General features: G+C 37.8%; 1 long non-coding RNA gene across 1 annotated transcript; it reads right to left on the reverse strand.

Annotated features, from left to right (window-relative positions):
* Positions 1–2,523: 2,523 nt before the first annotated feature.
* LOC110925894 lies at positions 2,524–4,024 on the reverse strand. Its single transcript, XR_002584850.2, has 3 exons — positions 3,925–4,024; positions 3,396–3,449; positions 2,524–2,783 (listed from the first exon to the last, which is right to left on the reverse strand). It is a non-coding gene; the product is annotated as an uncharacterized LOC110925894 (long non-coding RNA).
* Between the last annotated feature and the right edge of the window lie 12,590 nt (positions 4,025–16,614).

Genomic DNA, 16,614 nt, shown 5'->3' on the forward strand with positions numbered 1-16,614 from the left:
GGAAATTCGTTCACAATCTCAACATCTTCAAGCTTCGGGGAGCCTTGTTGAGTATTTACCACGTAAGCTAAATATGCTCTACTCCCATTGAGCACATACTTGGTAGCTTGAACGAGAGTACATAACTTCGCTTCCATCTTTCTTTCGCCTTGTACATTTAATCGTCTTCCACTTGGAGTTTGGAGAAGTATAGTTTTGGTTTCACATTTTATCTCCGCGTGGTTTTGAGACATCCAATCCATACCCACTATTACTTTGAATTCCCCCAAGATCATGGGTATAAGATCAATAGCAAACTCCTCATCCTCAATGGTTAATTTACAATTTTTACATATTTCGTGCAACAAATAATTTTTACTATCTGCTATCTCTACTTCTAAGGGCATCGACATTCGTTCAATCTTAAAGGAAGGATGTTGTACGATTTCACTAGAGATGAACGACATAGTGGCCCCGGTATCAAACAAGACATAAACCGGTATTGAGTTTATTAGAAAGATACCTGAAACCACATTCGGCTGGGATTTGGCTTCTTCCGATGTGATTTGAAACATTCTCCCCTTCGCCTTAGAACCCTCTTGCTTCTTATCCTTTTTCTTTGACTCTTGCTGAAGCTTTGGGCATTCAGACTTGATATGCCCCCTTTCGAAACAGTTGAAACAAGTCTTTGGGTTGTTCGGGCATTGATAAGACGAATGCCCCTCCTTACCGCATTTGAAGCACCCCTTTTTGCCTAACAAACACTCTCCGGTATGGAGCTTCCCACAAGTCTTGCATGGTGTAATCCCACCTTTCGACTTACCCTTTCTTCCTTCTTCCTGAAACTTCCCCTTTTTAGATGGACTAAAACTTGCACTCTTTTCACTCAGTCTCTTTTCACCGCGCTCTTCTTGCCTTTTAATCTCGATCTCTCTATCCCGTGCTAAATTAATGAGCTCCTCGAGGGTTTCACATTTTGAGGGAGTGATGAACTCTCTAATTTCTGCCTTTAACACGCCATAGAAACGATTTATCTTCATTCTTTTGGTTGTTACCAAATCCCCACAGAACTTCATCTTATCCATAAAAGTGTTTGATATTTCATTAACTGATTCGTTTTTCTGCCGGAGGCGTAAGAAATCCTCCTGAATCTTGTCGATAGCCGACTGAGGGAAATGATATCTCATGAAGGGCCCCTTAAACTTTTGCCAAGTCATAACTTGCAGTCTATCTTCGCCTACTTCCTTGCTGTGCGCATCCCACCAATCTTTCGCCTGATGGGTTAATAAACCGGTGGCGAACATCACTTGGTCCTCCTTATCGCACCGACTCCGTATAAACACCGCCTCTATATTCGAGACCCATCTTTGACATTCAACTGGGTCGATTTTACCGTCATACGTCGTCGGATGGCATGCCATAAAATCCTTATAAGTGCACCTTCGTTCCTTACCTCTACCCTTGGATCCTTCGATTAATTCTTTCAATTCTTCGAACCTACTGGTCATCATAGCATCCACAACCCCCAGAACTCGGCTTTCTACTTCTTGAGCCAACCGTGGAAGATTGGCTTGCATAACCCCTTCCGCTACTTCCGTAACTTTGTTCTCGAATGCTTCTTGTCTAGCCACATCATTGTAATCATCATTATCATCATTAACATTTCTTGCATCAGCCATCTACACAAAATCATGTTTACACTTATTACGGCTCACAGGCTTTAGCATATCATTATTCATCAATCCGTGTCACTTATACTCGTTCTTACATTTTTGAGTTTTATTTCATACATTCGTCGTTTGTCTCATATCTTCACACACATTTCGTTCAACGTTTAATGGTTTTATACCATCATCATTATCTATTTATTCCTTACACGCTTATTTTGCCCCATATTGGCCCGACAGAATCGTGAATCCGGCTCCCGGGAAGTCCCGTTAGATAAAAATATAAAAATTAAAGAGAATCGTGGGCTGGATCAGACAAGCCGTCGGCGACGGCTCACCAACCTGTCGGCGACGGGCTTTGCAAATGGCCGTCGGCCCATTTACCCCGTCGGCAGACGGTTAAGGCGTCGGGCAATGGGGTGGCGTCGGCGACGGGAGGGTACCCGTCGGCGACGGCCCTTCGTTTTGCAAAACGCTGCAGCTTGGTTTTTGGTTGTTCCGACTGTTTTCCGGGTCCGTTTTCAGCTTCCCGGGTCCCGGGATTTCTTATTTAACCCATCTTAACACTTCGTAACATAATAAATCTCAATTCTTAAACCGTAGCGCACTATACATGTTCATATTAAACAAATGTTTAAAATTTTACCTCCTTGGCGATCTTGGAGCGAGCACATTTGCACGAGCCATTGGTTTGAGTTCGAGCACTAGGACTTTTGCCGAATCCCTCAAACCTTGGCTCTGATACCAACTTGTAAGGTCCGCTTTTCGTTACTATTAGATTACTTACGAAAGGATAATTTTTTTTTTTGGACATCGAAATACCAACTTGTACACCTAACAATATTATATATATATATATATATATATATATTTTTACAAAATTTGGGCATGACCCGTCTGTAAAACGGACATGCCCCCTGTTTTGACATAATTGACAATATTCACCTACGACCCTACTAGCTTTAAACTACCCAATCAAAACAACAAGTTTTCAAGTGTAAGACTTCTAACAAGATTAAACAAAGTAACAAAACATGGACCCAAAGCATGTATAAAAACTAGCGGAAGCGCTTGGTATAATAAGGCTTGATCATGTGCTCGCTCCATATCCCCAAATCGCCTATAGCGGAGTTTTACCTACATTAACAATCAACATTTTAAAAGGTTAGTTATCACCCTAGTAAAAATCATAATTCTTTCGTTTAAGCTTTATCCTTACAAAACATTCTTACTTTTACGCATTCGACTACCCGAATAGTTGGGTTAGGCATAGACACTCTCATTGAGAGTTAAGCATACACATTCGACCCGTTTAATTGGGTTGGCATAAACACTCTCGTTGAGAGTTAAGCATACATATTCGACCCGTTTAATTGGGTTGGCATAAACACTCTCGTTGAGAGTTAAGCATACATATTCGACCCGTTTAATTGGGTTGGCATAAACACTCTCGTTGAGAGTTAAGCATACATATTACTCTTCGTTCAATCCGCATAACGGATTCTAACTTTCACATTCATTATGGCATTCAAAGCTACCCGTTAAAACGGATAGCGTTTATCTTTACTTGACATGACTTAATTTCAATCGGTCAACATATATAACTTAACACAACTTTCGTTAGCGTACCCAAATCCACAAGGGATTTGTCGCGTACTTGCTACTTGTCACATTTGTTATACAAGAATAGTTCTACATCGATTATATAAAAAGAGAATATAACAAGGATTTGTATGCAATGAATCATACCTCGATCTTGTACACCTCCCGCTTTACTAGTGTTCGAGCTTTCTTCCTTCACGCCTACATTACAACATTCGTTTACTTAGTTAAATCAAGTCATTCCATCATTTTCTTCTCATACCACATATATAATCATCTCTTAAGCATTTTATCAAACACTTGGTGGGCATTGTATTTACAATCATAATGTACAAGTGTTCATAGCATGGATTTTACTTGATTAACTTTCTAGTTTAACAAGAATTGGTTGAATTCCTATCTTTCCTTCATCTTATGATAATTTGTCTAATTTCTTTATCACATACAAGATCATGCAACAACTCGCAATTGTAAGCATATTATAAAAATCATCTTGTTCATGCAAGTCCTACAACATATGGGTATAAACCCTAACCCTTTCAATAATCGAAATCAAGCATAATTCCCAGTCTATTATGAGTTCCTAACTTACATTTGCACAAGAATTGCACCTAATTTCACGTTTGGGTCAAAAACCCATTTCTCATCACTCACTAAAACAGGATTTTCGACTTACCTATTGATGTTCGAGCTTAGATGGTTGACAATTCGGGTTCTAGCATTGATTTGGGCTCTCAATTTCTTCTTAATCTTGAGAATCCTTGAAAACTAGGGTCCCCCCCCTTGTCTTGCTTCTGGTCGACCACCACACACATCAGTGTGTTTATTTTTGTGGTTTCTCTAGTTTAGTGAAACTAATATTACATTTAACAAGTTCAGCCCCTAAGTTTCAAGTGTTGACATTTTTCACACTAACTTTCTTTCTTATTAATTAATATCATATTCTTTTAACTTGGTTAAATTTTTTACATTTTTATATACTTAAAACAACATAAATGGATAGCGTATTTTGGGGTGTTACAATGATCCAGCATCATCTGCACAAATCTCGGATACACCGAACTTTTACTACCAGAAGTAATGTTATCTTTCATGTAGTGAAAAATGATTCTAGAAAAATTGTACTTCTTGTTAAGCACCAACACTGTCACCATACACATTTGATAATCTTTCATCACAGTATCCTCCTTTCCTGTGACTAAGCGCGTGAATCACTGAATGTATAAAGAACTTGTATGGCTTCATAAACAAGCTTTCAGATAATTTGCTTTATTCAACGGACCGTTATAACCCATTCTTAGCATACAACCTTTGACCATTCTTTCCGGAAACCCTGTTGGCGAATTTTCATCATCTGGAAACTCTAACACTTCTCGTACAAGGTGTTCTGTGATTATGATATCTTTATCTTCTCCATCTATACTAACACTTGAATTAATTACATCATTCACTTCAACATACTTAGCATTCTTCCAGAAATGAGCAACATGAGATTTGAATACTTTGTACTGATCCGTCACCTTTTTGAATTGGTAAACGCTTCATGAACGGCAAAATCTCTTTAAACATAACCATCTTAGATAATTCTTCATCATAGACACAACAAATATTGTGCGATGGTTCAAATTCCATGTTCGATGCCTGAAACACAAACATAAACAAACAAATTAAACATTTTGCACAATTTTCAAAAATCATCATTCACATGATCTGGTGTTCATGCGAAGTGACCATCTCATGCGGTTTGGTGTTTCAAACGATCTGGAATTTCAAACGAGTTGGATTTCAAACGAACTGAAACAATTTCAAACGATCTGGTCATCTCGTGCGATCTGGAACATTTATACTTTTTGACCATCTCGTGCGAACTGGATCATCACCTCGTTTGAATAACCATTTATGTACAGGGATTTTGCAGGTTGTTAAAACGTGTTCTTATGATGCAATTGATACACTAGATCTGTTCTACATCAAATTCCGAGTACATTGATGTGATTTTTATTCAGTTTAATCCATTGCATAACCCTAGATCTAGGTTCAAACATTCGGTTCATTCAAGTTCATAAGAGTTCACGAGATTCAGTTCAATTAAACAGCAATCTATAGCTTTCCCATGATATAAGTTGTATAAACCAACTTATACAAGGATTCTAAACACTATGACACAAGATTAAAGCTCGAAAATGATGAAATCTCTCAGATCGCCTTGAATCAGTTGAAGAGTGTGTGTTTGGTGCGGTGTGGTGAGACTAAAACATTCACGCGATCTGGTCTCCCTATTGTCACACCCCGATCTCCACGTGTCACCGGTGGGCCCGGTGTGGGGTATGGTGACGTAGTTGGCATCGTCATAGACAAACAACACAATATAATAATGCACAGCGGAAGCAGAATAGATTCATTTCAACTTTAAATACAATGTAATAATAAATATCACGAGTAGTTGAAACGGATCCACAGGCGGATCAAATAAAATAAGATAATTGTTCAACAGTTTTATTGTCGTCCGAGCTTGCGAGACTATTGTGGACGCTCTAGGAAACAGCCAGCCTAGTACGTGTAGTACCTGCACTTAACCTTTTGGGAAAATACGTCAGTTTACACTGGTAAATACAAATTAACTGACTCATTTTGAAAATGATTGAAAATTGATTTAAATGCACATGGCATAAATATTTTTATAACTTGGGATAATTATGCAATATAAACTTGTGAACGAATTACATGCTACTCGTACGTTTGGTAGCCTGGGATCTTGTCAGGGTTAAAGATTAATAGACACACCACATTTAAAGAGTTATACACGACGGGTGTACGCCTACACCCCGTGCTCTGGTCGTGGCCATCTCGTAAGATAATGCCAAGGATATCCGGGACACGGTCATTAACCCCCCAAAGGCTTAAAGTAAAACAAGACTGTTTAAACGAGCCGATCAAATTATTCCAATTGCATACCCAAGGGTGCAAGATTTGTACGCTCGATCAAGCGGTATTCTATATACCGTACCCCAAGCCCGTATAGGGAAAATAAGTCAAAATGTATTTACCTGAGTAAGTATGAATCACAATTGGTAAGTGTAGGTAGCTTTTACCGGGCCTCCTATTCTGGAACAAAGGTTTATTATAACCTATTAGATTCCTAACGGGTCTTTATTTAAGCCTAAGCTTAGACCGGTTAGTTATAAGGACGATACGGTACAAGCGCATGATTAAGCGAAAGACCAGATAGAATGTGATTTAGACCCGACAAGTTTGAATACTTGTATAATATGGGTATACTAAATACATTCTGGATTTTGAGACAAAAATGATAACGTTTGACCCGTTTCGGTCAATTTACGCAAACTAGTTACATAAACCGAACCGAACGCTAAAAGGGCGTTACGGGTAACCAAAAGAGTCATATGCAAGTTCCCTGAGATAATATGCTTTAAATATGATATAATATCAGCAAGTTATGTTCTATATTGCCCCGAATGAATTTAAACTCAATTTATGCCTTATAAGGGCATTTTGGTCATTTAAAAGATTATAAAAGAGTTAAATTGGAAATCTGAGTTACGGGTCTGATTTATACAGTAAATATACTTAGTTTGACATATTATAACAGTAGGGTATGACCCATATACAAAACTCATCATTTAAAATCAAACTATGCACCGTAGGGGTATTTTAGTAATTTCACAAGGGCTAAAAATGTCAAAACTGGAAATCTGAGTTCAAAAACTTATACTTACTGTTATTTTATAAAAATATGCTAAATACATCAGTAGGTATGAGTCTTATATGTTTAACATAAGTATAACGCTTACTATGCGCTAAAAACGCTTAAAAATGCGATTTAGAGCCGTTTCCGGGTTTTTAAAAGAAAGCTGAGATTTTTATATTTCCAGAATGCTCAAAATAATTTATTTGACAAATAAAATCAGTAGAAAAAGGTTTGGGGTCAAAAGGATGCATAAAACTCATTTTATGGCTTAAAAGGTTAAAACCGGCATTAACCGAATCGACTTAGCGACCTATGATACGATCAGCCAAAAATTAAATAAAAATCATCAAAAATCCCAAAATATTATATAACATCAGTGGGTAAAAAGTTTTATATCGAAAAGTGGCCTTAAATAGGTTATACGCTAAATGCGCCGTTTATTTAACATAAAGATGTAGTTTTACGATATTGGCCATAACTCAAAATCTGGACCACCAACTGATCTCAAATTTTCGGTGCAAGTTTATAAATTAGAAATAAAGATTTCTACTCTTTCACTTTTCCAAAAATCACGTTTTATATCAAAAAGGGCAAAATAGTCAACTTTAAGCATAAATCGGAAACATGCATATGAATCGGTTAAGCATAGACTCAAGTTGTAAAAATTCCAGAGAGTTATACATAAATAAAATGGTCTAAAATAAACTCTAATACAGATCTCAAACATGCATGCATGGATCCGAATCGAGAGTCAACGAAAAAGTCGTTTTATAAGACTTTCGGTTCTGATCCGAGTTTATACTAAAGATTGTCGAGTTGATTATGATAAAACACATTCTTATATTCATTATAATTTATTTTTGATGATCAAAATGATTGCATGTCATCTACATTACCATTTATGCTATATTTCGCAAAAACGATTTCTGTTGACTTTTTAAGAACATCTTTGACTCGACAAATAGCATGCTTAGAGTGGGAATCAGAGAATACCCTTTTGAGGGTTTGTTTCCCACATAAATACCAACTTATAAGTGGTTTCAATTTGAGAAATGACAGAGCCAATTTCGTTTAATCGAAAAGTCAAACTATATGAACAATGGATTGACTTTTGGCTGATAATTAAAGCTAGAACGAATTAGAGAATGATATGAATGCTTACAAAGGTCCTAATGAAGCTTAGGAATCCCTATGAGGCTGCCTTGATGATCAGAAAGTCCCTGTAGAAGCCTTGTGAATTCTTGAAGTTGTGAGCGTTCTTGTTACTAACACAAGTGCCTCAAGAAATGGAGAAATGATCTGATTTATGGAGGTTGCAGGAGTTGTGAGAGCATCACAGGTGTCCAAGACATGCATGCCCATCTATTGGTGAGTTTTGGAGGTGGAGATAGCTGTTATGCACTCAAATTCGGACCCAAAATGGCTTAATTCGCGAGTTGCTGCACCTGGGCGTGGGTCGCGGCCCGCGTAGGTCTGCCCAGGCGGGTCGCCTGGCCTGCTGATCCACCAAACATTTGACAAACTTGGCAGATTTGGTCCCTGTCTTCGCACGCGAGGTTTTGGCTATTTATTTTGACTCGTAAACTCTCAAACTTGGTTTTTAAGAACCTTGGGACATTTACCAACATGTTAATGTCCTCGGTTAACTTTGCGCTCACCCGAAAAGTCATGAAATTCGACGTTGACGCTTTTAACCCCTCAAGTACGGTTTTGGCCATAACTTTCTCATACGATAACGAAACTTCATGAAATTTTTACCACATATTCTAGTGAGTATATTTTAGCATTAAAAAGCTTCGGGGCTGCCAAAAGTTCACTCAGAGGTATAAATTCAACATGTTGACACTTTTAGTCCCTATAGTTTGAAATTCCTCACTTTCGTGCATTTTCCGCTTCGTATGATCCATGATCCATCCGTTTAAGGTTATAAACATTATGTAGGGTTATTATGGAGTCTATTTATCCATTGTTGACACTTTGGACCCTTACGTTCCATAGTTTTCACTGTTTGTCAACTTTAGTCCCTCTAAAGTTTGTTTTCGCATACCGGAACCCTATGACACGTGTCAATACATCATTGGACGTAAATTTTCGAGGTGTTACACCTATTATATAGAGGAGCCAGGTCGTGCAAGATGAACATTTAAAACATTTCGAGGAGTTCGTACGGTCTGGCCTTGTTTGACACTGTTTGGCCAGCTCGCATGAGTTGATCACCTCGTGTGAGTTTTTATTTTTTCAAAATTTTTGAATTTTTCATTTTTTATTTTTTAACTATTTACCAACACACTCAGTTAACCAAGTCCAAGTTAATGACCCTGGTCAACTGTTTAGCCTGCCAAGTCCAAGTTAATGACCTTGGCTGACCAAATTCTGATCTCGCTGACATTTTTAAACAAATTTAAGTCCAAATTAATGAACTTTGATACTTTTTGAGCAATTACCAACACTTTTCTCAAAATTTTTCTAAACCAACCCAAATGATCCAACATGTTTAGCACTGTGGGACTTTGATCATCAGATCCCCAACGTCTGTTGTCAAAAATAAGATGAAATATCAAATCTTTTTGGATTTTTCAACATTTTTAGCTAAACAAACATAAAATCTTTTTGGATTTAAGAAATTAGAAACTGTACAAACATATTTACAGACATCTTTTTGTGAGTTTGTGTAAGAGGATCATATCAGTTTTTGAGACTTATCACTAACACCGTTGATCTTGATTTAACTTTAAATCTTAAACAAATTCACTACTGATTGTCAGTATTGTTGTCCACTTAAACTTCTACACAGATTTTCAATTGATTCGAGATACAAATTATGTTTTAAAGACTTAGCTTATTCGCGTGTCCCACCTCAGAATATACTCCCGTATCAAAATTCCCTAGATTCAGTCTTACAGGTGAGTATACTAATCTAATATCTGTATTCGGGTTAGTGCGAGACCTTGAGAGCTCAGGTATGAACTACCGTTCAATCAAAGAGATGAAGGCTCGACTTTAGGTGGGTTCCCCTTGGGAATCTTCTTTACAACTGCACTTGTATCTTTCGATATTTTATCAATCTTTATGCAGAGGGTAAGCTTTAAAAGCGCGTAAAGTATTATACTAGGTCTAGGCCATTGCTTCCGCAATATCAGAAGACTAGGTATAATACCCCAGATATCAAACAGTATAAAGACCTAGTATCTCAGAATCAAGCAATCTCTCAAACAAGATTTCGGGGGTTACCCATGTATCCGAGAGATGTTCCCCACGAGATAAGCAAGTATTGATATTTAGGTTTATATCTCAAATTCAATCTACTAATCGTGTGAAGCCTACTGACACATCATCAGTGAGACTTGTTTAAAATCATTTTGACTTTCCATTTCTTTAGCATGTTGTGATAGTCCACTGATATACTATCATTTCCTCTTTTCACAACAAAACTCATTTTAGATTTTTCAATGTTTTTGTATTTTCGAAATTTTATCATGTTTTGTATTTTCTATAAACTTTCTCCCCCTAAAATCAAAAACATATTTTTGTGTTTTTGGTTTTATGAAAAGCAGTAAAGAAACTGTACAGAAAACATGACAACTAGACGCATATCACTTCTGATCGCCGTCCTCCTCGGCCACACACTCTACCACCCTCCCAGAAAACAAATTCTTTAACCCATTCAATTTTAAAAGATAATTAAATCTTGTCTTATCAAAGGGTTTTGTGTAAAAATCAGCTCTCTGATCATCGGTGTGAATATAATCAATTCGAATCATTTTTTTCTCGTAGCAATCACGAATAAAATGATGTCGAATCTCAATATGTTTTGTTTTAGAGTGTTGAACCAGTTTTTCAGTGATATTAATGGCTGCCTCATTGTCCAAAAAAAATTGGTGTGTCTAAGAATTGCAAACCATAGTCCCTCATTTGCTGTTGGATCCAGAGGATCTGAGAACAACAGCTGGAAGCCGAAACGTATTCAGCCTCACAAGTCGAGTGAGTGACTGTGGTTTGTTTCTTACACTGCCAAGTGATTAGCCGAATTCCGAAGAACTGACAACCAGCAGTTGTGGACTTAGCGTTCAACTTACAACACCCGAAGTCAGATTCAGAATATCCAGTTAGAGAGAAGTCACCGGATCGAGGATACCACAAGCCGGTGCTTGGGCATCCTTTGAGATACCGTAAGTTCCTCCTCACTATCATCATGTGCGATTTTCTGGGACTTTACTGGTACCGGGCGCAGAGGCAAGTTGGATACATGATGTCCGGTCGTGATGTTGTCAGATACATTAGCGATCCTATGATTGACCGATATTGCATTTCATCCACTCTCTCACCACTTTCATCTGGATATATGCCATGATTCAAAGCCAGGGGGTTGATATAGGAGATGATTCGTACATATTTAATTTGTCCAACACATCATTCACATACTTGGTCTGGTGTATGAAGATTCCATCGGGCAGATGCTCAACTTGAAGCCCGAGAAAGAACTTCATCTCCCCCATTGAACTCATTTCAAACTTTTACTTCATGACCTTCTCAAACTCTTTACACAACTCATCCTTTGTTGATCCGAAAATTATATCATCCACGTATATCTGCACGATAAGTAGATGTCCTGCAACCTTTTTAGTGAACAGGGTACTATCGACAGTCCCTCTGGTGAACCCGTTGATCAGCAGATGCTAGGAAAGCGTCTCGTACCAGGCTCTCGGGGCCTGGTGTAATCCGTATAACGCCTTGTCGAGTAAATACACCTTGTCTTTGTGTACAGGATTGGTAAAACCCGGTGGTTGACCGACATACACTTCTTCTTTAATCTTTCCGTAGAGGAATGTAGATTTGACATCCAGTTGGTAGACCTTGAATCCCTTCCATGACGCGAATGCCAAGAAGATTCTGATTGCCTCAAGTCTAGCAACGGGAGCATATACTTCAGTAAAATCAATCCCTTCTTACTGAATAAATCCTTGGACAACCAACCGTGCTTTGTTCCTAACTATAACCACTCTATCATCTCGCTTACATTTGAAGACCCACTTGGTCTTGATCAACTTCTGATCTTCCGGGAGATCAACCAACCTCCACACTCCAAGCTTTTCAAACTGTAGTAACTCATCTTGCATAGCATTTACCCAACTTTCTTCAGTCAATGCTTCTTTATATGTCTTCGGCTCTACCTGCGAGATAAAACATTTTAATGAGAAGTCTACTTGTAAAGGTGCTATAGATGAGTAAAAACATGTAAGCCCTTTGTTTATTTGTTCGTGGGTTTTCACGCCGCTTTGAACGTCACCAATGATTTGCTCTGACGGATGGTAAGATAACGTTCTTGGCATGACTGTATCTGGTACGTTCACTTCCGATTGCAAATTTGTTATATTCTGATCACCCGTGTGATCAATATCATTCGAAGTCGCAATATTTGGTTCCTCGTCATAAATCGGATCGGTTTCCGATTCTGAGTCGTCAGATTGGTCAAATATTGGAGCTGTTTCTTCTGGGGGTACATGTGCAGTTCCACTAGGACCAGCCTCATGATCATTTGAACCCACGGTGGGCGAGGAAACTACCAATGGTCTCGGCACTTGTTCTTGTGAAAAAGACTGCTGTTGTTGGTATAAGAATGCCAGTTCCTCCTCCTTCGGCTCTATCGGTAAATGGAATGACTCCCAAAGATTTTCGTACTCAAATAGCAACCTGTTTCCGGGAAGTTGATTCGGAGCAGTAAACCGTTGACAGTCAACGTGTTGAACTTGTATGATCTTCCCCAAACTCGGAACAAAAACTCTCTTCAATGGACGAGCGTAACCTACAAAAAAACCTTCATTAGCTTTCGTACCAAATTTACCATCTGGATCAATGAATGTGCATGGTGATCTGAATGGTTCTAAAAATTTCAGATTTGGTTTGTAAAGATGAAGTAATTCAAAACAAGTTTTCTTGTACTTCTTCACTGTAAGAACACGATTAAGCGTGTAACATGCCGTGGCAACTGCTTCACTCCAAAAATATACCGGTAATTTCGAATCTGCTAACATGGTACGAGCTGTTTCAATCAACGTATGATTTTTTCTTTCTGTGACACTGTTTTGTTGAGGAGTATACGGTGCGCTGAATTCATGAAGAATACCCTTATCGTTTCAAAATTCGAGCATACGGTTGTTCTTGAATTTTGTTCCATTGTCGCTTCGAATACGTCTAATCGGCAGTTTGTAAATTCTCCATCTTTTTGAATAGCCTCATCAAAGAAATAAACGTTTCGTCTTTTCTCTCTAGAAACATCACCCAGGAGAATCTTGTAAAGTCGTCAGTAACAACTAAACAATATAGATCTCCACTTATGCTTTTCACATTTACTGGTCCGAAAAGATCCATATGGAGTCTTTCGAGCGTTAATCTGATGGAGTTCAAGAGCTTTTACGGGTGCGATTTCTTCGTCTGCTTCCCTTTCTTGCATTCAATAAAATCATCGTTAAGATGGAAGCTTTTCAAATTAACACCTTCTACAAGATCATTATGAACTAAGAAGTTCATCTTTCTCAAGTGAATATGCCCCATTTTACGATGCCACATGATGGATTCTTTCTCAGTCCCCTTTGTCTTACTCACAAAGCATTGAGCCTTTTTATCTGTCGTTGTTGCAACGCTCATGTCTAGTACATAAAGATCGTTTTCACGAGGAGCGCGCATCAACACCATTTCTTCCGGTATTTTAAACCCTGGTTTAAGAATCAGACATTCATCTTTTGTAAAATGAACAGTAAATGACTTATCATAAATCTGAGAGATGCTCAATAGATTGTTTTCTAACTCAGCAATGTAGTTCACTTTATCGAAAGATACGACCCCGTTAGTAAGTATTCCTTCTCCAACAATTCTTCCACCTTGAGTTCCAGCAAACCCGACATAACCTCCATTGATTGACTTGACGTCGTATAGCAGTGCTAACATCCCTGTCATGTGCCGTGAGGCGCCGCTATCCATTATCCACTTAGAAATGATAGACCTTGGAAGCCCCTACACACATCAAAAGACATTTACTTAAACAATGATGCCCAAGATTTTTCAACATTTGCTATACTACCAAAGACAATATCATGAGCTACTATGTCAACTTTTGGAATGTTAAAAACAACATTTGGAACATCAGATTCTTGTTTTGATTTTAGAGTTCCTTTCTTGATAGGTGGGAATTCTTCAATCAATTTATCTAACTCGAACTCAATTTTCTCATCCGTGGTTGCAAAAATTTTCGGTTCAGATTTTAAAACCTCTTCCATTTTCTTTTCCTCAAAAGAATGTTTAGGTTTCTCCACCCATGATTGACTTTGGGAAGTCTTTGTTTTCGAGTAAACCTTTGTAGTCTTTTGTGATTTTGAAGATTCACCAATTTCAAAAGTTGATTTTGGTTTGTCCTCTGACTTCAATGATTCACCGCGTTTAAGAATACACACGGGGGATACCATCGGTGATTTTCCCTTAACATCCTTTGAAATTTTTGGTTTTGGTTTATGGAAAACTGGTTTTATTATCTTTTTGACACATTGTTTTGCCATGTGACCGATTTCATTGCATCGATAACATATTCTTTTGTCATATTCAACAAAAGTGGATCTGTTAGTCTCGTCTCTTATCTTTTTGGCCGCAATAAAATCGTCAATTGCTTGCTTACTAAAGATATAATCCTTTTCGACTTATGTATTATTAACAGACACAAACACTTCACTAAATTTTTCTTCTGGCTTAACTTCTTTCTTAGCCATTTTCATCTCAAAACCAACACCTTTCTTTTTGTAATTATTACCATTTCTCTTGTTATTACCATTATTACCCACCCATTCTTTTTTCTTTCTCGGGTTGTTTGTCGGTTGTTGTTTAACAAAAGATTTTTTCGGTTTTGATAGAAACGAATTGTTGTGAACTTCTGAGATATCAATTTCCACGAGTTTAAAAACTTTTTCAACATTTTCCAGATTCGCATTCTGAATCGGGTACTCAAAATCAGTATATAGTTTGTCAGTTCCGGTCATTGTGTAAACCACAATGATCGAATCGTCATCCAAAACTTTATCTGACTTTGGGATAAACTTATCAAGAAAGTTTCCGTCATCTTCAGAATCTGAACTGGAATTTTCAAAATGAGTTTCAACCGGTTCGAAATCAGTGTTATCATTCTCTTCATCCAACACTTGGTCTACAACTGTTTTAACCAGTTGTGACTCGTTGTCGGTGTCAAACGGGGAGAATGTAACATCTATGTTTTCCGGTAACTCATTCTCTTCTGTTCTCAGTTTGAGATTCAATGCCTCTTCCACCCCGTCTGGATATTTCTGAGTATAATGATTCCACATTGGGGGGTGGAACATTGTTAAAAGCTGGTTTAACTTCAGGTTGTTGAGGAACGATCTGATCAATCACATATGAAGATGAAAGATAACTAATCAACTTTTTGTCGACTCTTTCTGTCTCAATGCGCATCAGTTCATGTTCCTTCTTTAGAGATGCAATTGTGTCCAAATTGATGTTAATCGCCATTTGCTTTTCCATGACCGTAGCTTTGAGCAAATTAACAATTTTATCATTTTCTTTACTCTCAGTTTGAATCATTTTAATCGATCGTGACAAAGTGTCATTAGCTTCTTTAACATCATTAAAATCAAATATTAATTTGTCGTTAAACTTTTTCAACTCTTGAAACTGTTTTTCTTTTTCAAGACAATCCATGCATGGTTTCAAACAGTTTTCGCATGGCTTTTCAAGAATTGGATCAACCTTTTCAAAAGCATTTTCTTGTTTATCATTTTTACTTTCCGATTTACTAAACTCCTCTGGACTCAGACTCATATTTCTCTCCGGATTCGGACTTCACATTTTCTGATTTTCCATTGGACTCAGACTTCTCATTTGACTACTTTTCAACTGACACTGACTCTTGAGTTGCATCTTTGGTCTCATTGTTATCAGAAGGTGTTTTAGTTTATTCTACCTCTTGCAGCTTGACCATAAGAGCTTTGTCTGCTATTTCTTTCAAAGTCTCTTCATTCATTTCTTTTGAAACATCAATGGTCTCTTGAACCGGAGTTTTTTCAACTTCGTATTGTGGGCAAAAACCCTAGTCGGTTCACCAAAGAAACCTTCAAAAGAATCAAACACATTAGCTGGCATTATAGATTTAAATGCATTAGTAATAACCTCCTGTTCAGACTGATAATAGTAGACCGCTGCTGCTTCCTCTTCTAGATCAAAACTTTCTTCATTCACCTCGTCAACTACAGGAACGCATTCCTCGATTTCCGGTTCTGACTCTTCAATAATTTCAGCCATCATTGCAAGACCACTTCCTAGAACGTATTTATCCCAACTGAAACCTTCTGGAATATTTTCATCATCTTGATTCACCAGAATAGCTTTTTCTGATTGTCTGGATGGACTGTTCTCGATTTGTGGTCGTGGATTGAATGGTTGTTGACTGTTTTTATGATAAATGGCCTGTCGGTAATAGTCGTTGGTGAATGGATTCTGGTGGTTACTAACTTCTCTGTTCGGACATTCGCGTTTGAAGTGCCCCTTCTCTTTACACTTGAAGCAAGTTACCTTTGATTTGTCGAATCCAAGTTTAGGATCAGGACCTGCGAGACTACTTCTTCCGGTAATTTCCATGAA

This window comes from Helianthus annuus, chromosome 17 (assembly GCF_002127325.2).
Source record: "Helianthus annuus cultivar XRQ/B chromosome 17, HanXRQr2.0-SUNRISE, whole genome shotgun sequence".
NCBI lineage: Eukaryota > Viridiplantae > Streptophyta > Magnoliopsida > Asterales > Asteraceae > Helianthus > Helianthus annuus.